Here is a 27,374-nt window from a genome sequence, read left to right on the forward strand (position 1 = left end):
CTCTTTAGGGTTCATATGTTTGTAAATCTGACTGTGATGAAGTCAGTGCCTCACCAGCCATCAACCTCACCGCACGTCACTGCTTTGCACCATGTTTGTACAATTAATAACTCATGTAAAATACAAAAGTCAACTCTCAAATTTTTAAATAAATCATGTCACACTTTGAACTGGACACCAAATCTCTTATCTGTTTCTTTGTCAGTTAGTGAAGACCAAGTTTTTAAAATATTTTCTTGGATTTTCAAATTCTATTTGAGTTTTGTCTTTCTTAGAATTAAAAATGTCAAGCAAAGCGAGACCAGCTTGCTAGTAAATAAATAAAATTAAAAAAATAGAGGCAGCTCACTGGTAAGTTAAAGTTAAAAGTTAAAGTACCAATGATTGTGGCGAAATCTGCATTTGACCCATCACCCTTGATCACCCCCTGGGAGGTGAGGGGAGCAGTGGGCAGCAGCGGTGATTCAACCCCCAATTACAACCCTTGATGCTGAGTGCCAAGCAGGGCGGTAATGGGTCCCATTTTTATAGTCTTTGGTATGACTCGGCCGGGGTTTGAACTCACAACCTACCGATCTCAGGGCGGACACTCTAACCACTAGGCCACTGAGTAGTGCTGCTATTTGAGCTATTTTTTAGAACAGGCCAGCGGGCTAGTCATCTGGACCTTACGGGCTACCTGGTGCCCGCGTGCACCGCGTTGGTGACCCCTGATATAAGACAACTTGTTTTTCCACTCTACTGGTACTCTAATGCTAATGATATTTCACAATAAAAGTTTTATGTCGGTGAACAAACCCAAAGAAATCACAAGTTACAAAGGAATGTTCCACAAGGTGGCCATTAGCACACCACTGCTTACCGTTCACTGTGGGTCACTTTGTATAATGAATTGCCAAATCATCAGGAGTGTTTTTTGTCAAATGGGCAACTTTAATGATGATGAAAAACAACAGGCGTGTGTTTCCCCGCGGCCAAAAAGGAGTGTGTTTTCTCTCCCGCTTACACACAGTCACTCTTCCCAAGCCGATAATCAGCCGTTTATTCCGTAAACAATGCTGAAACCGACTTGGGATTTGCCTAACAATGTCTCATTACTGGTGTGTGAGCATCTCCTTTTCCTGGAGATAATGCAATTTGTCAAGGAGAACAGATGAGGGAGGAGTGACAAGGCGGGGGTGGACTGAGGGGAGGAGGACAAAAACACTTATTAATTTGCACGAAATGGAATTAGCAGCGGGGAGTCAGAAGCAGCAGAGTTTCTAATTTTACCCTTGCCCCCTTGCGCTGACGGTAAATGGAGATTTGTCACACTCCACTTGGCTGACTCCTGGGCCTGATGAGCTGTCTGCCCCGTCTAAATCTCTCACACCGGCCTCGGTCCAACTGAGACGTCACGGCGGTGGGAGAGAGTGTCATCGGATGCCACATTTCACTGGCGACACCGAATTAAAGCACGGTGTGACCTCGTTTTAGGAAAACGACACGATGTGGGAAAAATTATCCATCAATCAATCAAAGTTTACTTATACAGCCCTAAATCACAAGTGTCTCAGAGGACTGGAATTAGTGAATCACACCTCTTAATCAAACCAATTGATCAATCAGGTGGGGGCGTAGCACCAAATTCTGGGCTCCCCAAACCTAAACTCAACGTCACCACCCCATACACCAGGGGTCACCAACGCGGTGCCCGTGGGCACCAGGTAGCCCGTAAGGACCAGATGAGTAGCCCGCTGGCCTGTTCTAAAAATAGCTCAAATAGCAGCACTTACCAGTGAGCTGCCTCTATTTTTTTAAATTGTATTTATTTACTAGCAAGCTGGTCTCGCTTTGCTTGACATTTTTAATTCTAAGAAAGACAAAACTCAAATAGAATTTGAAAATCCAAGAAAATATTTTAAAGACTTGGTCTTCACTAACTGACAAAGAAACAGATAACAGATTTGGTGTCCAGTTCAAAGTGTGACATGATTTATTAAAAAAATTTGAGAGTTGACTTTTGTATTTTACATGAGTTATTATTTGTACAAACATGGTGCAAAGTAATTCATGATTTGTTAAAAAAATGTTAGTGGCTAGCTAGTTAAAATGGGATATTGTGATTTCACAAGACTGCCTTAGAAGTGATCATTTGAAAATGATAAAGTGTTGCATATTGATATTTATCTGTTTCTATATATATTTATTGTGAGAAATCATTAAGATGATCACTGTTTCCACAAAGATAAATATCATTAATTATTAATAATAACATAGATTTAAAGGTAAATTGAGCAAATTGGCTATTTCTGGCAATTTATTTAAGTGTGTATCAAAATGGTAGCCCCTGCGATGAGGTGGCGACTTGTCCAGGGTGTACCCCGCCTTCCGCCCGATTGTAGCTGAGATAGGCTCCAGCGCCCCCCGCTACCCCAAAGGGAATAAGCGGTAGAAAATGTATGGATGGAAACTGGTAGCCCTTCGCATTAATCAGTACTGTCGGAGGCAGATATTTACATATATCCGTATTTAAGTGTTACTTCTTTAATTTCATAATCATATTACAAAACAGCTAGTGTTTTTCTTCCAATTGTGGTCTTTTGGTTGTCTGCAAATACTGTGTGCTAACCTTGAGTGTGGAATGTAAGAAAGAGAGATACTCCTTCCTCTTATCTATTCTTATGTCCAGGTACGGAGGACAATGGGCATGTGTTTGGGCTGGAGGGACAAGACTGCGAGGGTGGGAGGGAGAGAGACTTGATAGAGGAGAGGGTTTTTTATGGTAGGGGGGCAGACCATCTTAGCGGCGCGATTGAATGTTCTATGCTGGACTGGTCTCAGTATATTTACAAAGCTTTGCAAATATATTACAAAATACCTATTCTGTCTCTGGTGGTTTTTCTACTCAGCTTTAAGTGTCGTAAAGAGCTTGGGAGCGAACAGCAACTTGAATTCCCTGGGAGGAACAACTGGTCCAAAACGCAACAGTACCCAAGAAGTAGCTCTTGGTTTCAAAAAGGTTGGTGACCCCTGCCATACACACACTTGGTATATTTACATCAACGTAAGTGGGGGCTATGTGGCTGAGGGGGTTTTAACAGTTTGAAAAAAAAACATGATTCCAGTGTTGGCGCTAGGAATTTTCTAAATGGGGTTCCAGGGACCCCATCAAGTCATAAAAATGGGGTTGTTACGATGTCGTGGCATCGTGATGCTGGGGGTCGTCTTTCCAAGATGCAGAGGACCGCCAGGAAGCAGCTTGCAGGTACGAAGAATGCTTTATTCTTAAGTGCAGACAAAAATATGCTGGAACGGAACCTATGGCTCTAGAGCCAGATGTGGCTCTTTTGATGACTGCATCTGGCTCTCAGATAAATCTTAGCTGACATTTCTAACACAATAATTAATTAATAATTTCGCTGGTAATCACAGTGTTAAAAATAACGTTCAAAATCTAAAACATTCTCATGCATTTTAATCCATCCATCCGTTTTCTACCGAGCCTGTTCAAGAAGTCGCATTGATGGTAAGAGGTACCGTATTTTTCGGACTATAAGTCGCTCCGGAGTATAAGTCGCACCGGCCGAAAATGCATAATAAAGAAGGAAAAAAACATATATAAGTTGCATTTTTTGGGGGAATGTATTTGCTAAAACCCAACACCATGAATAGACATTTGAAAGGCAATTTGAAATAAATAAAGAGTAGAGAACAACAGGCTGAATAAATGTACCTTATATGATATACATAAATAACCAACTGAGAACGTGCCTGGTATGATAACGTAACATATTATGGTAAGAGTCATTCAAATAACTATAACATATAGAAGATGCTATAGGTTTACCAAACAATCTGTCACTCCTAATCGCTAAATCCCATGAAATCTTATACATCTAGTCTCTTACGTGAATGAGCTAAATAATATTATTTGATATTTTACGGTAATGTGTTAATAATTTCACACATAAGTCGCTCCTGAGTATAAGTCGCACCCCCGGCCAAACTATAAAAAAAACTGCGACTTATAGTCCGAAAAATACGGTATTTTATTCATTATTGGTTATCTTCAGAATAACAATGTTATTAAAAAGAATAAGAGACTTGTTATGCGCTATAAATGTTGGCCTTACTTAAAAATGCACGCATTTAGTTGTATTCAGTGTTAAAAAATATTATATGGCTCTCACGGAAATACATTTTAAAATATTTGGCTTTCATGGCTAACTCAGGCAAAAAGGTTCCCGACCCCTGGGTTAGCCAAAAGGATGCTAGTCAGAACACGGACTAGGAGCATGAGCGAGAACGTAACTTTGTCGCATGGGAGCAAACAAAACCACCAGGCCGAGTGAGGCCAGAGGATCGACTAAATAGCTCTCTGATTAGTGCCCGGGGACAGGTGAGTGTCCCAAACACTAATCAGAGGCAGGTGAAAATAATCTGCCGTCATGGCAACTAAAACAACAAAATAGGGGTGCTGAAACAGAACTTAAACAACAAGTGAATCAAAACCTAAACAAACTACGATCCGGGCAACGGATCCTCACAGGGGTCCCGCAGTAAATTTTTGGGGTCCCACTTTTTTGTAACCGATTTGAAAACAAATGATAAATACATGCATTATCATGTTATATCTCACATTCTATATTGTGTTTTGGAAAAATTTTGTCATAAACCTTTTTTAATTCATTAAAAAAATAATACAATAAAAACAACATTTTTATGCATATGTAAATGTATTCAGTTATAAACGCTTTCTTCTTTCCTTCATGGATCTAAACTTTACCGCTGCCGGTAGTTTCTTCTATATTTTATTTAATAAGTTGTAGGTGTATTTATTTCAGAATAAAAGTGTAAAAAGTTTTTTGCTTCGGTCATGAAATGATGATAATGGTGTGCCAGGGCATACTTACATTATGCATTTAATGCTTAAATCTCTAGTCTACATCAACTTCAGATCCATCCATCAATTCTAATTATTATAAAAAAAAATGTATGTTGTTTTTTTGTTCTGCCCTTTTTTGTCAAAGAAAAATATGTTTTTTTATGGCAAACACAAAACATGCGAAATCTTCCACAAAAAATATTTTTCAAACTGAAATATTTGATGTGAAGTAATCAAAGCCTTGGATAGGTCAATAATTCATAAAAACATTGATTTTGATTCAATATTATGTTTAGAGCAATAGCAGTTTTAAAGAAAAAAAACAACTTTGTTTTATTTGTCAACATTGCAACTTTTTCTAAGCTTTTTTATTCCACTTTTGTTATATTTTTGTATATTTTAGTAGTATTTTTAGAATGTGCCGTGGGCCTTTAAAACATTAGCTGCGGGCCGCAAATGGCCTCAGAGCCACACTTTTGACACTCCTGCTATAGATAATAAAAAATTAAATCTGATAAGTCTATCGATAAAAAGCAGAGCCTAGCGACGCATGCGCGTTTATCATAACGCACAGTCAGCATCTCTGCTTCAGTAAACACTGTCAGCGATGCGAGCGACACTTGCTAACTTGTCAGCCACTTCTCCAAGAGACTCCTTTTGAACACTCCTCGCACATGAACACTTCAAAAGGCACATATTTTCCCCGTTTGTTGACCTGCAAAGTATGTTTTTGGGGTGGAGGAGTCTGGTTGGGTGCTGGTTAGCTTGAAGCTAACAGCTAGCCTGCCTCCATACTCGAACGATGTCGATCCAGCGGGAGATAAAAGTGAAGTTTCCATGGACTCACAAAGACTAAAACAACTCATTTACTGGAGACATGGCACAGGATGAAGTTAAAAAGTTTGACTTTACACTCACCTTAGTGTTTACCATTAAGTCTTTATTTTGACAGCCCCTCGCGGTAAACTTGTCCGAGTGCAAACTGAGGCAGTATTTGTCATTGATAAAACTTTCGGCGAATCAAAATAAACTGGGATGAAATTTGACCCGGGAAAATATAAACAAAACAAAACACTGCCGGAAAGAGATAATTGATAACATTTAAAAAAACAATCAAACCAGGCGGCAAAAAAAAAATAAAAATAATCCGCCCGGGTTACCGGAATTACGCGTACTTTCTGATTTCAATGTGTAAAAAGACACAAAAAGTGCGTCAACGCCAACACTGGATTTTACTCAACAGAACAGCAACCATGCAAAAATATTATCAATTTAAAAATTGGACGATATTTAGATGTTAAAGTAAACATGTTGCAGGACCGCTTGTAGTAAAACTAATATTGGAAAGTTTAGATGCGAGCCAATATACTCTGATACTTGTTTTTTTTATGCTGATATTGGACTGATATGTGATATCAATATTGGATCGAGCACTCCTGGTGAGTTTAAAAGCCTACTGAAATGTGATTTTCTTATTTAAACAGGGATAGCAGGTCCATTCTATGTGTCATACTTGATCATTTCGCGATATTGCCATATTTTTGATGAAAGGATTTTGTAGAGAACATCGACGATAAAGTTCGCAACTTTTGGTCGCTGATAAAAAAGCCTTGCCTGTACCGGAAGTAGCAGACGTGTAGCGTGACGTCACAGGTTGTGGAGCTCCTCACATCTGCACATTGTTTACAATCATGGCCACCAGCAGCGAGAGCGATTCGGACCGAGAAAGCGACAATTTCCCCATTAATTTGAGCGAGGATGAAAGATTCGTGGATGAGGAAAGTGAGAGAGAAGGACTAGAGGGCAATGGGAGCGATTCAGATAGGGAAGATGCTGTGAGAGGCGGGTGGGACCTGATATTCAGCTGGGAATGACTAAAACAGTAAATAAACACAAGACATATATATACTCTATTAGCCACAACACAACCAGGCTCATATTTAATATGCCACAAATTAATCCCGCATAACAAACACCTCCCCCCTCCCGTCCATATGACTCAAACACCTGCACAACACACTCAATCCCACAGCCCAAAGTACCGTTCACCTCCCCAAAGTTCATACAGCACATATATTTCCCCAAAGTCCCCAAAGTTACGTACGTGACATGCACATAGCGGCACGCACGTACGGGCAAGCGATCAAATGTTTGGAAGGCGCAGCTGCATGCGTACCGCGTCTGCATATCCAACTCAAAGTCCTCCTGGTAAGAGTCTCTGTTGTCCCAGTTCTCCACAGGCCAATGGTAAAACTTGACTGTCATCTTCCTGGAATGTAAACAATGAAACACCGGCCGTGTTTGTGTTGTTGCTGCAGTCGGCCGCAATACACCGCTTCCCACCTACAGCTTTCGTCTTTGCTGTCTCCATTGTTCATTGAACAAATTGCAAAAGATTCACCATCACAGAAGTCCAGAATACTGTGGAATTTTGCGATGAAAACAGACGACTTAATAGCTGGCCACCATGCTGTCCCAAAATGTCCTCTACAATCCGTGACGTCACGCGCTGACGTCATCATACCGAGACGTTTTCAGCAGGATATTTCGCGCAAAATTTAAAATTGCACTTTAGTTAGCTAACCCGGCCGTATTGGCATGTGTTGCAATGTTAAGATTTCATCATTGATATATAAACTATCAGACTGCGTGGTCGGTAGTAGTGGGTTTCAGTAGGCCTTTAAATGTATGTAGTATGTAGTATCACATTATTTGGTGGGCCAAATCAAATGACTGGGCGGGCCAAATTTGCCCACTTTGGGCATCCTGGGCCTAGGGAATAACTTTTGAGCCAGGCCCTTTCAGGGACTGTGCTAATGTTGGCCTAGATAAATGGACAGAGAACCCACAGTCAGGGTTTTAGTGACGTGGGATCAGAGGTGAAAGTGACGACTTGTACTTGCGTTACTGTAATAGAGTCGTTTTTTCTATGTATTTCTTGTGGCTGCACGATTAGCCATTTTACATTCTAATCTCATTACTGAATTATGACAATGTTAAAAGTGAGTGCAGAACTGCTTTTAGTAACACAGCACCTTGTTCACAGAGACACTCACACTGCTCCTCGACCACTAGCAAGAGGTTAACTAGCTACAAAGCTGCTGCTGCATCGCCGGAGTTTGGAAACATTAATGCTAGATCGTAAACCATGCCTGGCACCTGTATAGTAGAAGGTTGTGGCCATAAACTGAAAAGTTGGTCAACTTTGAAGTTAGAAAAACTTTTACCCAAAGACATGTTGCAAGATGTTCGTTTGCTCCCAGTCTTTTTTTAACTTAGGAGTGAGGTTGAAGTGGAAGCGGATGGTCCAAGATGGCGGACTAAGCAGCGTGGCTTTCCGGAGAAATTTCACATTTACGACTATATTGATACAAAAAAGACTTTGAGTTTGGAGTGACGGTGTGTTATCTGAAGTGAAGACAGAGAGGAGGCTAGCGGGCAGGAGTGGCGAAGGGACCCAGCAGATGTTGTCGGCGGCGAGGGAGATGCCCGGCTAGCAGGTAGCAGAAACAGGACCACCTCGCGACGGCGGTACAGGCAGGTGACGGCGGCGGCGAGTGACGGCAGCGGGGCGGCGAGGGAGAGGCCCGGGTAGCAGCCAGCAGCAGTGGGACCACCAACTCACGGCAGCGAGACCGACAGCTTTCTCGCGGCGGCGTGTGACGGCAGCAGAGCGGCGAGGGAGAGGCCCGGCTAGCGGCTGGCAGCAGCGGGACCACATCGCGGCGACGAGACCGACAGGTGACGGCGGCGAGGCCCAGAAGAGGAAAGAGGCTAGCACAAGGCTTGCCAGGCCGGACGGCGCAGCATCAAGCCGGACACGTATTTGTCCTCCTTTTTGAGGCACTAGACTTGAAGAGCGGAGTTTTTTCATCTTTGCTGGGCTGCAGCGCAATAGCCAATCAAAGACCGTAAAAAAATGCCCCCAACGCAGTAACATATCAAATGATTGGCTAAGAGCGGTGTCGGATACAAATCTGCTTATCATTGGTTAAAGAAGTAAACAAGGGTCCATGTGCTGCTGCGGCATGACATTGACAGAAAGTTAGCATCATGCCAAAACGCAAGACCTCGTTTAATTCTGAATGGATAAAAGAGCACGAATTCATAACGAAAAGCAGTCGAGACTCATTCTATGGCTTCTGCACACTTTGTCGATGTGATGTCGACGTAAGTAGTCAGGGGAAAGCTGCAATTGAACGGCATGTGGGTACGGATAAACATAAAAGTAATAAACGTGCGGCAGGTACCTCTTCAATGAGGACATTTTTTCGTGAAGTTTCGTCGCCCCTGGATGACAAGATAACCGCTGCGGATCTGTGCAAGGTGTACCATGCTGTAAAGCAGGGGTGCTCATTACGTCGATCGCGAGCTACCGGTCGATCTCGGAGGGTGTGTCAGTCGATCACCAGCCAGGCATTAAAAAAATAGTCCTAAAAATGAGCGATCATAAAGCTTCACTATGACGTCACTTTCGTCACTTGATTGACATTCACGGCACCCGAGGGTCTTCTGAGATGACGCTGGCTGATGCCAGCTCATTAAAATTACGGACTGGAAGGCGAGAAACACTTTATTTCAACAGACTCTGGCGCCGTACCTGTCGTCAAAACTCCAAAGACCGACTGCACAGTTGCACAGTTGCGCTAACAAAATAAGAGTCTCAGAAAGCTGGCGTGCACAAGCTAGTAAGCTACGGAGTTTGCCGACAATGTATTTCTTGTAAAGTGTATACAAAGTAGTACGGAAGCTGGACAAATAAGATGCCAAAAACCAACCACTTTCATGTGGTATTGGACAGAAAGGAGGACTTTTTTTCTCCTCCATTCGAAAATGCGGACATTATCAGCACCACTGTCTGATTCCAATCAATGCAAGTCATCAGAATCAGGTAATACACCAACTTATATTCTTGTCTTCATGAAAGAAAGGAATCTATATGTGTTAAACATGCTTGTATTATCTTTAAACACCTTTAACTTATTAACAATATTAACTATATGTGTTAAACATGCTTGAATTATCTTTAAATACCTTTAACTTGTTAACAATATTAACTATATGTGTTAAACATGCTTGTATTATCTTTAAACACCTTTAACTTGTTAACAATATTAACTATATGTGTTAAACATGCTTGTATTATCTTTAAACACCTTTAAGTTGTTAACAATATTAACTATATGTATTAAACATTCTTGTATTATCATTAAACACCTTTAATTTTTTAACAATATTAACTATGTGTTAAACATGCTTGTATTATCATTAAACACCTTTAACTTGTTAACAATATTAACTATATGTGTTAAACATGCTTGTATTATCATTAAACACCTTTAATTTTTTAACAATATTAACTATATGTGTTAAACATGCTTGCATTATCTTTAAACACCTTTAACTTGTCAACAAAAACATATATTTCATAAATAAGTAAATGTAAATTATATATATGAATGAGGTAGATCCCCACGACTTGATCAATTGAAAAGTAGCTCGCCTGCAGAAAAAGTGTGAGCACCCCTGCTGTAAAGCATCACCAGTCCTACAGAAGTTTAGACTGCGGCATGAAAGTGGACCGGGAGATTTTCAGTGACTCGCCCACAGCTAAAGGGATGGCCTGTGGCCGAACATTGTGCGAGAACGTCATCGCTCACTATTCGGTACAGGAACATACCAACTACATAAAAGAAAACAACCTACCCTTTTCCGTGGCAACCGACGCCTCAAATAAAGGAACAAACAAGTGTTTTCCCATTGTGGTAAGGTCTTTTCACTTTGATGAAGGCATCCAACATGTCCTGTTGGATTTTTATAGTGACAGCAACGAAACGTCAGAAGCCATAACAAACCAGCTGCTGGCAAAACTTGAGATGTCTGGCTTAGAGGTGAAAAACATGTCTGCATATGCAGCAGACAATGCCAGTGTCAATTATGGCAAACATAACTGTGTGTATCAGAAGCTGAAACTGAGCCAAAAAGATGTGCTCCCTGCAAACTGTTTGGCCCATATTCTGCATAACGCAACCAGATATGCAGCAAGCAGCCTTGATGTCGATGTGGAAAAATGTTTGTGGCATTTTCTATTTAATTATATATGTTACCTGTTAATTGTTGTTTACATTTAAGTCCACACATGTTATGCTTTGTGGCACTCTGCACTTGAAAAGATTCATCTCAGTGGTCACTTTTTGAACACCACAATGTATTGAATAAATACAAATACTGTTAACAAACACTTGACTTTAATATTTTTTCCTATTCAGCCACACAAACATCATCTTTAAACCACTCAAAATTGTACTATAAATAAGAGTATACCAGAGTCCTATGTATACCATAGTAATTTATTGATATGCCGCATAATGTCCTCCTTTTTGGTGTCATGGAAATGGTCACCCTAGACGGGACCCCGTCTATGGTTTGACAAAAACAGACTATCATTGAATCTCGGTAAAACTAAAATAATGCTATTTGGTAACAGTAGAAAAGAACATCATACACAAATACAAATAGACGGAGTAGACATTAAAAGGGCAAAAGAAACAAGATTTTTGGGTGTATTAATCATACTTGCCAACCTTGAGACCTCCGATTTCAGGAGGTGGGGGGCGGGGGGCGTGGTCAGGCGTGGGGCGGGGCGTGGTTAAGAGGGGAGGAGTATATTGACAGCTAGAATTCACCAAGTCAAGTATTTCATACACATATATATATATATATATATATATATATATATATATATATATATATATATATATATATATATATATATATATATATCCTGAAAATATGCAAACAAAACTGTGTTTAGATAATTGATACTTCAAACTTGCATAAATAAATCTTAAGGAATATAACATAACTTGGCTTCTGAGAGCTTCAAAATGTAATGAATAAAATGCTAAAGTTGTTGATAAACAAGCAATTATTTAAATAATTAAATATGGTCATTTTAAATGAATTGTGATCATTTAAAATGAATTATTTCAAATATGTTTATTTTAATGTATAATTCTATGGCTGGATGTAATAAGGAGTCAGAAAAAATACAAATAAAAATACAATTAATTTTGATGTTTTTAGCAAAATATAGTAAAAATGTATTTCGTTTTTGTTTTTTGTAATTAGTAAATATATTTATGTTTAGGTAAGATAAACATAATAAAACAATTTATCTCTAGTATGGATGATTTGGTTCTTGTCACCCTGTTGTCTTCCCGTCTGAAAAAAGGCTGTCCTCACTCAGGTCCGCATGGAGCTGGAGGGGGCGTGGCCTCTAGCTCCGGCTGAAAATCGGGACATTTTCGGGAGAATATTTGTCCCGGGAGGTTTTCGGGAGAGGCGCTGAATTTCGGGAGTCTCCCGGAAAATTCGGGAGGGTTGGCAAGTATGGTATTAATAGATGATCAAATGAACTGGAAATCTCATATAAAAAACATACAACATAAGGTGGCAAAAAATATTTCAATAATGAATAAAGCAAAATACGTCCTGGGCCAAAAATCACTTCATATTCTCTACTGCTCGCTAGTACCATATCTGAGTTATTGTGCAGAAATATGGGGAAATAACTACAAATGTGCGCTACATTCGCTAACCGTGTTACAAAAAAGATCAGTTAGAATAATACATAATGTTGGATATAGAGAACATACAAACCCCTTTATTTATTGAGTCAAAAATATTAAAGTTCGGTGATTTGGTAAAATTGCAAACAGCTAAAATGACGTACAAAGCAAACTATAACCTGCTACCAAAGAATGTACAACAATTCTTCTCAACTAAAGAGGAGAAATATAACCTTAGAGGAAAAAATAATTTAAAACATTTAACCTTTAGCATATCAGTATGTGGAATTAAATGATGGAATGGATTAAGTAAAGAAGTTAAAAAGTGTACTCATATGATCCAGTTTAAGAGGTTGTTCAAATGAATAGTGCTTACAAAGTACAAAGAAGAAGAAGTATGAGAAATATTTTCAACCTTATTGAAAATAAGATATTCTTCATCTCAGTATGTTAATAAGGACTGAATTAATTAATTACATATTACAAAACTGTTGTGTATACTAATTCACGGATGTTATTTCATTATATAAAAAGGTCAGTAAATGATGTATATATTTGTAAACGCTCTGAAGTGGGAAAGGGGTAGGATTAAATAAGCTTTACTTCTTCCTACTCCTTTTCGGGCATGATGTAACATGAAATTATATGACATTGTGTGATGTATTATGCTGTAAGTGTGTTCATGTTCGAAATAAACTAAAGAAAGAAAGAAAGAAGGACTTATGATGAATTCATCAACTGGACATGGAGTTCAAGTCTCGAGCTGGAAGAAACAACCATCCCAATCAGTCGGCATCCCGTAAGTGGTTGTTTTATTATGTTCCTATTTTCTATTTCTTGTTTAGTGCTAGGAAATACTGCTACAGGATAGCTAGTGTTTCACTTTAGCACCCAGCTTCTAAAGGTTGTAGCTCATTCTCCTTATGTTTATGCTCACAAATATAAGGTTCTAGATCATCATTTGCCCCAAAGTAGTCGTCGTTGGCGCTCATGAACTCTGCCATGATTAGTAATAGTTGTTATTGTTGAAGGAAATACCGACCGTTGCTATAACCATACTTGCCAACCTTGAGACCTCCGAATTCGGGAGATGGGGCGGGGGGTTTGGTGGTAACGGGGGTGTATATTGTAGCCCGGAAGAGTTAGGGTTGCAAGGGGTTCTGGGTATTTGGTCTGTTGTGTTTATGTTGTGTTACAGTGCGGATGTTCTCCCGAAATGTGTTTGTCATTCTTGTTTGGTGTGGGTTCACAGTGTGGCGCATATTTGTAACAGTGATAAAGTTGTTTATACGGCCAACCTCAGTGTCACCTGTATGGCTGTTGATCAAGTATGTCAGTCACTTACGTATGTCTGTAGAAGCCGCATACAACATGTGACTGGGCCGGCACGCTGTTAGTATGGATAAAAAGCGGACGCGACGACAGGTTGTAGAGGACGCTAAAGGAGTGCCATCACGGCACGCCCTCAATATTGTTGTCCGGGTGAAAATCAGGAGAAATTCGGGAGAATGGTTTCCCCGGGAGATTTTCGGGAAGGGCACTGAAATTCGGGAGTCTCCCAGGAAAATCGGGAGGGTTGGCAAGTATGCCTATAACTTATTCTCGCTGGCACTCATTGAGGGCGGACGCTCCCCTTTCCTCTCCCTTATCTTTCCCGCTTGCTTCTTTGTCTTGTCTTGCCTTAACTTTCTTGTTGCCTCTTTTTGCACTGCTCTCCAAATCTAAACATTAGAACTAATGAACTGTCATCTCAACGAAATTGACAAGATCTTGGGTTTGGGAGATGGACTCTTTGGAGAAGAAGGAGTGCCGCGTGCTAGGCGACCCTTTCAGTCGAGTACGTGAAGATATCCACCTAATCGGAATTATGACACCAGGACATCTGCTGATTGGAGCAAGCGTTGTTCTGGTTTGTCGACAAATTCAAAGTACCCCAAAGTACCCCAAGGAGATCATCGTTGACTTCAGGAAGCACCAGTCCAGCCACGCTCCACTCTTCATCAACGGCACAGCAGTGGAGATAGTAAGCAGCACCAAGTTCCTTAAATTCAATTATCCCCTCAACTCCCCCCAAAATGGATTAACTTGCTGGAATAAAAAAGACAATATAACATACATCCATAAACGTGGACGCATGTGAAAAAGTGCAATATATTTAGTAAAGAATCTGGGTATTATCTTCGACCCAACTCTCTCGTTTGAATCACACATTAAGAGTGTTACTAAAACGGCCTTCTTTCATCTCCGTAATATCGCTAAAATTCGTTCTATTTTATCCACTAGCGACGCTGAGATCATTATTCATGCGTTCGTTACGTCTCGTCTCGACTACTGTAACATATTATTTTCGGGTCTCCCTATGTCTAGCATTAAAAAATTACAGTTGGTACAAAATGCGGCTGCTAGACTTTTGACAAGAACAAGAAAGTTTGATCATATTACGCCTATACTGGCTCACCTGCACTGGCTTCCTGTGCACTTAAGATGTGACTTTAAGGTTTTACTACTTACGTATAAAATACTACACGGTCTAGCTCCGTCCTATCTTGTCGATTGCATTGTACCATATGTCCCGGCAAGAAATCTGCGTTCAAAGAACTCCGGCTTATTAGTGATTCCCAGAGCCCAAAAAAAGTCTGCAGGCTATAGAGCGTTTTCTATTCGGGCTCCAGTACTATGGAATGCCCTCCCAGTAACAGTTAGAGATGCTACCTCAGTAGAAGCATTTAAGTCCCATCTTAAAACTCATTTGTATACTCTAGCCTTTAAATAGCCCCCCTGTTAGACCAGTTGATCTGCCGTTTCTTTTCTTTTCTCCTCTGCTCCCCTTTTCCTTGAGGGGGGGGGGCACAGGTCCGGTGGCCATGGATGAAGTACTGGCTGTCCAGAGTCGGGACCCGGGGTGGACCGCTCGCCTGTGCATCGGCTGGGAACATCTCTGCGCTGCTGACCCGTCTCCGCTCGGGATGGTGTCCTGCTGGCCCCACTATGGACTGGACTCTTACTATTATGTTGGATCCACTATGGACTGGACTCTCACAATATTATGTCAGACCCACTCGACATCCATTGCTTTCGGTCTCCCCTAGAGGGGGGGGGGTTACCCACATATGCGGTCCTCTCCAAGGTTTCTCATAGTCATTCACATCGACGTCCCACTGGGGTGAGTTTTTCCTTGCCCGTATGTGGGCTTTGTACCGAGGATGTCGTTGTGGCTTGTGCAGCCCTTTGAGACACTTGTGATTTAGGGCTATATAAATAAAGATTGATTGATTGATTGATATTTATCTGTACAGTAATCTATTTATTTATTTATATGTATTTATATATATTTATTTATTTTAAATATCCATCCATCCATTTTCTACCGCTTATTCCATTCGGGGACGCGGGGGGTGCTGGAGCCTATCTCAGCTGCAATCGGGCGGAAAGCGGGGTACACCCTGGACAAGTCGCCACCTCATCGCAGGGCCAACACAGATAGACAGACAACAGTCACACTCACATTCACACACTAGGGCCAATTTAGTGTTGCCAATCAACTTATCCCCAGGTGCATGTCTTTGGAGGTGGGAGGAAGCCGGAGTACCCGGTATAAAAACAGCTTCCCAAAAAATGCTCAGTCTTTCACAAGAAAGGATGGGGCGAGGTACACCCCTTTGTCCACAACTGCGTGAGCAAATAGTCAAACAGTTTAAGAACAACGTTTCTCAAAGTGCAATTGCAAGAAATTTAGAGATTTCAACATCTATATATATATATATATATTATATATATTATTTATATATATTTATTTATTTATATATGCACCTTATTGCTTTTTTATCCTGCACTACCATGAGCTTATGTAACGAAATTTTGTTCTTATCTGTGCTGTAAAGTTCAAATTTGAATGACAATAAAAAAAAAAGTCTAAGTCTAAGTCTAAGTCTAAGCTGCCACAAATGATTGGAGGATGCGGGTAGAACTGTAGACACTTGTGATTTGGACAGCATCGGACTGTCTGCCCCGCAGGATGAATTTGAGGACCAGTAATAGACAATTTAGAGTGAAAAGCACATTTTATTTTCCCTCGCATACAAAAACATTCTAACCTGGATTGTTTCCCTGGCTTCGAGACTCTCCCAAAGGACAGTGCGGCGAAGACACAACTAACTCCCTTCTTGTCTCTAATTCGATACACAACTGTTGTTGTTGACTTTTGACTGACTGGCGGCTGCAATCACACCAAGGCCGCGGAACAGAGACACGCTGCATGCTTACACACACACATGCATCCACGATAAATATACGCCACACACACATACCCCACGCCCCATCCAACGCTCTCCATGCTTGAGTCCCTTAGGGGCGATGGATGGCTGACTAGCGCTTATACAGCATCAGCCGGCCTCCGTGGCTACCACTCCCTTCCCTCTGTTGCAAGTTTTAGACTTAGACTTAGACTTCCTTTTTAGTGTCATTCAAATTTGAACTTTACAGCACAGATATGAACAACATTTCGTTACATAAACTCATGGTAGTGCAGGATAAAAAAAGCAATAAGGTGCATATATAAATAAATAAATATATATAAATAATATATAAATATATACATACAATAAATAAATATATATAAATAAATAGATTACTGTACAGATAAATATATTGCACTTTTTCCACTTGCGTCCACGTTTATGGATGTATGTTATATTGTCTTTTTTATTCCAGCGAGTTAATCCATTTTGGGGGGAGTTGAGGGGATAATTTAATTATGATTTTGTTGATTATATCTAACATGTTTATGTATGCTATGGCTATGAGGGTTTTTGTTCCTTGGCCTCAGTCTGGACCCCCTCCCTGGAGTCCAGCCTTTGACTGAATATGTGTTTATCTTTCCGTGTTAAATAACTAATTTTGCAACTAATTTCAGTTTATAGTCCAATGCGGCTAATATATGGGAACTATTTTTTTCTTACAAAATGTTGTGGGTGCGGCTTATATCCCGGTGCGCTCTATGGTCCGGAAAATACGGTCTAAAAAACATTTTCAGGTTTTTGTGTTTTATAGGCAAAAATAGGTAAATCCCACGGTTAGCCACCCCTTGCTGGCATTTTTACTCTTTAGAACGCACAAAAAACATTGTAAATTGTGAATGATAGGGCAACATTTCCACCAAAAAGTGCAGTTCCTATTTAAGCGAACATATTTTAGCAAAAAGATCAAACATGTTGGACATGGAAAATCGGTCAACATAGACCGACATAAGCGGTTTCCACTGTATTTTTATACTTTCACTGTTGTCACAGTTACTTTGAAAAAAAGAATCGATTACTGATAAAAAATTTTACTTAGGTACTTTACTGAGTCTTTTATTTTAAAAGTAACTACCGTATTTTTTTCGGACTGTAAGTCACATTTTTTTTCATAGTTTGGCCGGGCTCCAGTGCAACTTATATATGTTTTTTTCCTTTTGTACTATGTATTTTCGGCAGGTGCGACTTATACTCCGGTGCGACTTATACTCCGAAAAATACGGTAAGTTAGAATATTAGTTATTTTAATAGTTACATTTAGTCGCCGGCACAAACCTTCAGGGGGTCGTAATATGAGCGTTTTCTACATTTAAAACACTTACTTGTGGTCTACATAACATGTAATGATGGTTATTTGGTCAAAATGTTGCATAGATTATGTTTTACGGATCATCTTTAAGCTGCTTTCTGACCATCTCCTCAGAATGCGCCATTATGTGGGCATTTTGTCTCCACCCGTTCAGCCATGTTGTAGTTTTTAGAGCTTCCATACGGAGTCTACTGAATGTTATAAATTACAATTATACAGTACGCTGCTTTGTATTAGAAATTGCAACAGAGAAGGATGCATGTGCATGTACGAGCTATTCTGCCCCACAACAAGAGAATAGGAAAAAAGAAGGAGCTTATTGGCTACAATGTCGGACTACAACTGAATAAAATGGACTCGCACATTAAATATCTTGTCTTTGCAGGGTATTCAATTGAATACAGGTTGAAAAGGATTTGCAAATCATCGTATTCTGTTTTTATTTACGATTTACACAACATGCCAACTTCACTGGTTTTGGGTTTTGTAGGATGTCTTATCAAGGGAAATCAACTTGTTGCATGGACAGATAATTTCACTAGTTTTTAGTATTCTTAAAATGTAGTATTTTTATCTTAAATTTTGTAGCTTTTTTTCCGCATCAGTGAAATAACTTTAATCAGATTACTGGTTTGGAAAAAGTAACGCGTTAGATTGTGACTGAAAAACATGGTCATATAAAATAAGTTCACACCTCCTCCTGTCAATATCAGTCAATATGCATGATGATGCGAACACATGTTCAAAGCAGCTACCCTAATGTTTTATGTAATCTCTCTTTTTTTTCTCTTTAATCTCTCTTTACATCTTGAGAAAATCTGACCCTAAAATCTGTTCATGGATTTCGTTGTACTTGCAGATATTTGCGCGCCCAAGCATTTTCATCCAGTCACACAAACAAACCGTGAGAAAGAGAAGGTTGAGGGGGGAGGTGGAATAACATTATTATTCGGCACTCAAATGAAAAGTGAAAGGGAGAATATTTTTTTTGTGAATGTTTTGCTTGCTGTGTCTGCAGATCGTTTGTTTATCCATTTGCTTAAAAGCCCCTTTAGCTTTGCACAGGTCATACTGCTGCAAAGCCACAGACTGATTAAAGGGAAGCCATTGAGACACACACGCACATGCACACAAACACACGCACACACACGCACACACATACATTCATGTATTTGTTATCTTCTTGAGACCTCCAAAAAATGCCTACCCCTTTAGGACCACCCTTTCTAGATATATAAAGATTTGTATTTACAACATTAATAATATATACATACTATGCAAATATAAAAAAGTTTGTTGTGAAAAATGAGTTGGAATTTCACAAGAAAAAAGTCACAATTTCACAATAAAAACTTTGAATTTTGGCAGTGTAATAATAAAAGTCGTAATTTTACTCAACGCAAGTCAATATTTTATAAGCAAAACTGAACATTTGTGCAACATTATGATAAAAGTTGGAATTTTACTCAATAACATTCGCAATTTAACAAGAAAAGCTTAACATTTTGACAATTTTATGAAAAAAGTCGTAATTTTACTCGAAAATGTTATTAGAAAACTTTACAATTTTGGCAATATCATAATAATAATCGGAATTTTACTTGGCAAAATTATGAAAAAAGTCATAATTTTACTCAAACAATTTCACTATTTTACAAGAAAAAAAAAATGGCGATATTGTGATAAAAGTCAGAATTGTATATGACAAATGTCACCATTTTGCATTAAATAGTACTAATTTTACATAAAAAATTTAATTATTTTAAGAGAAAATATTGCAATATTACAGAAACAGAAACAATATGAGAAATTGTTCCCAATTTTATAAAAAAAAAAATCGACACTCTTTATACATGTTTATTTTATTTTTCTAAACTGAATTGTGGCCAAAAGGGGCACATTTCAATTTCTTACAAACACTTCTTATTACATATGTTGGCCAGAGAGGTAGCCCTTCAATTTTTTACACACACTTGTTATTTCATATGTTGACCAGAGGGGGAGCACTTTTAAAACCGACACACAGTCAATTTGAAAAATCCCTCCTTTTTGGGACCATCCCAATTTTGATAGATTTCACCAGCAGGGGTGCAAATGAGACATTCTCTATTACATGCAATGCTTTTTCATATTGGGACCATGATTTTGGTCCTAACTTGTTCACCGGTGCTCATATGGACGGTACTTTTCCTTGTTGATGTCTCAAGAAGGGCATAGATACAAGAACACACACACACACATACACACACACACACACACACACGCACACACAGCCTACAGTCGATAAGGATCCCGATGTGTCTGACAGTGAAGTCGACTGCTGAGTGTGAGGGAATTAGGGGGATTAGGGGGTTATAGAGTAGCGTGATAGCCTCCGGGATGACGAAGGGATTAGCCCGATTATCTCTCCTTCTCTCTTTTAGGCGGGCAGGCCTCGTCTGGAGCTGCCAGATGTGGCATCTGCAGACGGAAGGAAACAACCGAAGGAACATTGGGGGAGGAGGGAGATGATAGAATGCCGGAGTATGAAATGATGAAGAAAGGGTGGATGGAATGAGTCAGGGGTGTTTTTTTTTTCATTACGAAAAGGGAAGATCAGGGAGAAAACTGGGAGGAAATTGTGTGGGAAGCGATAAGCAAGGTAATAATAGCGTAGAAAGGGGATGAGACTGAGGCAGAACTCCCTGTTGGCTCGGCTTCACCCTCCTTCCCTCCAGTGCACATTGACTCCTTGCTCACCTTAATATGGGATTTCATTAAGATGGTGCTTAGAGAAGCTTTACATTTTCATTTGCACACATCTCCTCCTTACTACAGGCTTTGTATCATGTGTCATCTGCTGTTTGGACCAATCAAGTCTTATTCCGGGCCACGTAGTTGAATAAATATGTACCTTATTTTTTTATTGACAATTTAAATCCTTTGATTTTCTCAAAAATCGACAATGCACCTTCTAACCCGGTGCGCATAATGTACGGATGAATTCTGGTTGTGCTTACTGCCCTCGAGGCAATTTTATTTGGTACATGGTATAGTGCTAAATGTTACCAGCAGATGGCAGTAACACATAAGTGATACGTGTGGACTGCAGGTTGACGCCCTTTGTTCAATAAATGACGCTAGGAAGTACCCGTAAGAAAGCACCACCAAATCTTTGATGTTTCATTGAGAATATGGAACATTACACATCGTGCTCAAAAATCTGTCAACGTGTATTAGTACTACTTTGGTAGGCTACGAAGCCGCATCACTTAATGGAACGCGGAGGATTACGGCTACCATAGTCAGACGTACCGTGCTTCAAATGTGTGCTTCAAATGTGTGCTTCGTTCACTAGTGATGTTTTAAAAAAGATAAATTAGAATAATACATAATGTTGGATACAGAGAACATACAAACACTTTATTTATTGAATCACAGATATTGCAATTCAACGATTTGGTGCATTTGCAAACAGCTAAAATTATGTATAAAGCAAACTATATAACCTGCTACCCAAGAATGTACAACAACTGTTCTCAACAAAAGTGGAGAAATACAACCTTAGAGGAAAATCTAATGTAAAACATTTGTATGCTCGTACAACACTTAAAATGTTTAGCATAACAGTATGTGGAATTAAAATATGGAATGGATTAACCAAAGAAATCAAACAAAGCACCAATATGATTCAGTTTAAAAGACCGTTCAAACTACAAGTGTTCACAAAGTACACAGAACAAGAATTATGATGAACATCTTGAACTCTTTAAAAAAAAAAAATGTTTTACCGTTTTTTTATTGAGACAAAGATTATTTATGTATTTAATATTTGTTTACTTAGTATGGTATATTATTTGTTTATTATTTATTTGTTCACTGTTTTGTTACAGAGAGGTATGAAAAGGGGTAGGATTAAATAAGATCAGCTTTCTCCTACTCCTTTTCGGACGTGCTGTAATGAATCAACTGGAAATATAGCTCGGTTGGTAGAGCGGCCGTGCCAGCAACTTGAGGGTTGCAGGTTCGATCCCCGCTTCCGCCATCCTAGTCACTGCCGTTTTGTCCTTGGGCAAGACACTTTACCCACCTGCTCCCAGTGCCACCCACACTGGTTTAAATGTAACTTAGATATTGGGTTTCACAATGTAAAGCGCTTTGAGTCACTTGAGAAAAAGCGCTATATAAATGTATTTCACAATATTTGATGAACTACATTACATTGTATCGTATGCATGTTCGAAATAAACTGAAACTGAACTGAACTGAACTGAACATAAGAGTATTATTATGAAGTGTGTATAAGGACCCCAGAAGGGCATCTATTAGTAGACATGTTATCTGGCGCTATGTTTCGACCTACTATGCAAAACCAACTTTTCTTACCTATTGGTTCTTGCTGATATGTATTTGAGATCTGCATAAGTCCCGGAAATGTGGGCGCTTCCGCCATTGTAGTCCGCAACATAGTCAATAAGCTCCTTCTTTTTGTCTATTCTCTTGTTGTGGGGCTTTCATCATCCGCTGTTGCTATTTCTAATATAAAGTAACGCACAGTTCTAATTTATATCTTTAAGTAGATTTGCTACGGATTTGCTACATGTCTGATAGGCTGTCTAAGTGAAGGCACCTAAATAAGACCCGCATCATGAAGAGACAGTCAGAAAGCGTTTTAAAGATGGTCTGTAAAACATAATCTTGGAGACCAAAGAACCACCATTACATGTTATGTAGACCACAAGGAAGTGTTTTAAATGTCAAAAAAAAATCCTAATATGACCCCTTCAATGTGCCTTATAATCCGATACACCCTTTGAATGAAAATAGACCTGGATAGCACCGCTCTTTGGCGCGGATCGGATGGTAGAGCGGCCTTGCCAGCAACTTGAGGGTCCCTGGTTCAATTCCAGCTTCCGCTATCCTAATCACGGCAATTGTGTCTTGGGCAAGACACTCCCCCACATTTCTCCCAGTGGCACCTACACTGGTGTATACATGTGCAGGACTCCCTTGAAGACTTAGACTTAGACTTCCTTTTGTTTGCATTCAAATTCGAACTTTACCGTACAGATAAGAGCGGAATTTCGTTGCATTAGCTTGTTGTAGTGCAGGATAAAAGAGCAATAAGGTGCAGATATAAATAAATAGATTAGTGTACAGATAAATATGTTGCACCTTTGCATATGCATCCACGTTTATGGATGTATGTTATATTGTCTTTATATTCCAGCGAGTTAATCCGTTTTTGGAGGCAATTGAGGGGATTATTATGATGCGTTCAAGAGTCTTATGGCCTGAGGGAAGAAGCTGTTACAGAACCTGAAGGTTCGGCTAATGAGGCTGCGGAACCTATTTCTAGAGTCCAGCAGTGAAAACAGTCCTTGGTTGGGGTGGGAGGAGTTTCTGCAGATTTTCTCAGCCCTGGTCAGGCAGCGGCTTTTTGCGATTTCCCGGATAGGAGGAAGAGGAGTCATGAGGATCTTTTCCACCGTCTTCACCACTCTCTGCAGAGACTTCCAGTCTGAGGCATTGCAGGCTCCAGTCCAGACAGAGATGCATTGATTGATTGATTGATTGAAACTATTATTAGTAGATTGCACAGTACAGTACATATTCCGTACAATTGACCACTAAATGGCAACACCCGAATATGTTGTTCAACTTGTTTAAGTCGGGGTCCACGTTAATCAATTCAAGCAGTTGATCAGTAGGCTCTCTATAGTGCCTCTGTAGAATGTGGTGACCTATCTATTCTATCAATGCATTTTGAAAAAGAGATTCTCAATCTCAATGTGACTTTCCTGGGTAAATAATGGTAAAAAAAAAAAATCAAAAGAAAAACTCCGGTGCGCCCTATGGTCCGAAAAATTTGCTATGAAACATTTACAGTATGTTCACTGCAACGATCATGAAGTGCCATTACAGGTCAGACTTAATATATCATTTTGTTGTTGGTTTTGTTTTAGTGTCTATGTCAGCACTACTTCCTCCCTGTTTTTTTGGTCCACTTTCTGTGTGCTTCCTCTGCCACACCACTCTCTGTTTGGTGGTTACATTACACAATTCAACATGGCCGACCCTCCACCCCTGAACAATCCGAACCACGTAACCCGGATCGAGGGTGGCTGGGAGGCTGTCACGTAAGGCCTTACTTATCTTGGAAAAAAACACTTCTTAAAAAAAATTAGGGGACTTTAGGGATATTTTGGTGATCCTTTAACCCGCCCTAATGTTTGTAATAAACTAAACCAAACCAGACAAAACAAAAGTCTATAAGAATCCTTAAAAACTGTAACTTGTGTCTTCTTTCTATCAATGCATTTTGTAACAGGCTGCACTGCAGACAACCTGACTATTTTAAGCCCCGTTGTTTTTTCGTGTCCCAGTCTCACAACCCGAGCGGTGGCTTACACAGCCTAAATATGTATGCCGACAAGGAAACTCAACCGTTACATCTCATACTAAAGCCACAAACACCAAACCCACAAGTAGAAGTCTTACTAAACCCAGAGCTCTCCCGCCGTGTGCACTAAAACCATTTACTCTTTTAACACAGTCCTAGCAGAACAGCTTAACGTCTACACTTTGCACCTTCTCAACATTTTATTACACTTTTCATGAAGGTGTTAAATTAAGAATCTTTTTTCCCCCCCCCTGCTGTTTTAAAGAGATTGTTTAATTCCGGATGTCTGAAGCAAGAACTCTGAACACCGCAAGCAGTTGTGGGTTACTGTCTACTCAAGTGGCTCACATCTACACAGGATGCAGCGGCTGAGCTGCTTGACAGTTCTGTTGTGGCAAAGCACATAGATTGTTTCCATACAATTAGTGTATGTGTGTGTGTGTGTGTGTGTGTGTGTGTGTGTGTGTGTGTGTGTGTGTGTGTGTGTGTGTGTGTGCGTAAGCGAGTCTGTGTGCTGTAAACAAGATTTGGTTCTGGCCTCAAACCACGGCCAATGCAGTGTTGCTGTGAGCATCGCAGCTGCACACATGCATTTTTTTCCACGGGTTATTGGGTTAAGGTGGGCTGTCATGGCAACCCGGAGGCATTACATTCTACGAGTCCTTTCCTGTTTGTTCTCAATAGAAGAATAAGCACAATGCAAACAGACTAATCCAGACTACCGGCTAAAGTAAATCAGATTAACATAATCTATAAATGGAAAAGACTTAATGACTGAAAACGTAAATTAAAAAAAAGTATAGCACAGTGTTTTATATTTATGTCTGCTGCGTTACTAGTGTTGTGCAACGTTTGTGTTGTGTTTTTTTTTTTTTTAAAGAAACTCATCCACACTGTCAGATCAATAACCAGATAACCAATAACCAGATCCAATCCCTTGGATGACAATCCAAGGGGTTGGATAAACTTTGATTGATTGATTGATTGATTGATTGATTGATTGATTGATTGATTGATTGTCATTCCCTTGGATGACAATCCAAGGGGATGACAATCAAAACCATATCAGTTTTGAAGTAATCATGGACACGACGACAAAATCATGCAATTAGTTGATCAAAATAATAGTTTTACACGACTTTGTCTATGTAGCTGCATAAGCTAGTTAATTCTCTGTGATCGCGGGTTTCATGATCCAGTTTTGACTCCATCAGTTCCTTTTTTGTGCACCCCTGGGTTTGTTTTAGTTGCCATGGGTGCAACCTCATTTCACCTGCCTCTGATTAGTGTTCGAGCCTCTCACCTGCTCACGGGCAGAGTGCTACTTATTCCTGTTTTTCGCCACACACTGTCTGGCTTTCTTGTTTGCTTTACGCAACAGTTACGTTTGATGATTTCTTACTTCTTTGCCCACGATTCATGTGCTAAGTTTTGCCCTTAGCTCCCCGTGCGATCGGAACGCGTCTCTTTTGTTTTGTATCTTGTCTTTTGGTATTTTGATTGATTTATGAGGAATAAATAATTTCCTTACCTGCAATTTGCCTCCGGAGTAACTGCTGCATCTTGGGAGAACAAGCCGCGCAGGTCTGTGCTAGTGCTTATAATAACAATATTGCTCATACTTGGTTAATATTCAGGTCAGAATATCTAAATGGAGTATTGTTGGCAGGGTTTTTTTTCCAATGTTTTTTGGAGTCTTTAATGGGCGGAATAGAGGAGCCTTCATTAGCTGCATTGTTAGCCACCTCATACTGGCCATATTTTAGTTAGAAAACAAAAAATATTGTCTTACATAAGAATTGTGAATGATAGGTAAAATTCCAAAATAAGTGCAGTTCCCCTTTAAGTAGTTAAACAATGCATACTTTTGCAAGTACATTTGATCATGCTTTCAACCTTGAAGAGTGAAATCAAAGCTATATGCTAATGCTAGCATCAGTTATGATTCATGCAATAATCAGGACCTCCTTCTTCTGGTAGTACATTCAGCTTGACATGGTGGTCAGAATTAAACAGAATATGTGTGTATTATTGTTAATTACTGTATGTACAGTATGTGTCTCTGCTGCACGTCTAGTTGACATATGTTGACATGGTTTTGTTGTCATAGAGCTAATAGCAGTAACCACAGCACAAACACAGCGTTGTTGTTGTTAGCAGCTGTTGCATGTGATCTTAATTTTTTTATGGTCACATGACGGCACAACGGTGCTGTTGTTATCAAAAAGTAGTGGTTTGCTTGTGCACATGAAAACGACAAGGCGCCGTTCCCATGCCGTTGCCGTACCGCATCCCTGTGCTAAATATATGCAGAGCTTCTATTTTTGCCGGTTACCACAACACCGCTGTTCAATTTAGCTAGAATCTGCTTGTGTGGGACAGGAAGTCATGCACAAACACAAAATATATTATCTGGTTTATTTTCAAAATAAAATCCTCTGTGTCCAAGGCGGATCGTATTTTACACATTAAAACGTCGAAAAGTCAACTTGTCAAAGGTTTTCAGACGTGATTTCACCTCGTTGACACAAATGGACGATGACATGCTGATTCAGGAGGTACAAAATCAAATAATCATAGTACAGGCATATCCTGGACATCTATATGGGGGCCTGTGTCAAATACCAGCTGATAGGAGGGGAGTGGTTCACGGGTGATGTGTGTGTCTGTGTGTGTACATCACTCGCCAGGGGTAAAGGTTACTGTTTTGGTGATTCTTGCTACAAATAATAAAATTAAGTTGTTGTTCTACAAGTAAAACATTTTTATTATCCACTGGTCAAGTCAAGTCAGTCAAGTCACAGACGCCCACCAGTGAGTATTGATGGACGGCAAAGCTCGAGGCGTTCTGCGGTGTTGCCGTTCAGCAGCCGTTAGGGATGATGTTTGATAAGAAATTATCGAGTTCGAGCCCATTATCGAATCCTCTTATCGAACTGATTCCTTATCG

This window comes from Nerophis lumbriciformis, linkage group LG15 (assembly GCF_033978685.3).
Source record: "Nerophis lumbriciformis linkage group LG15, RoL_Nlum_v2.1, whole genome shotgun sequence".
NCBI classification, from domain to species: Eukaryota; Metazoa; Chordata; class Actinopteri; order Syngnathiformes; family Syngnathidae; genus Nerophis; species Nerophis lumbriciformis.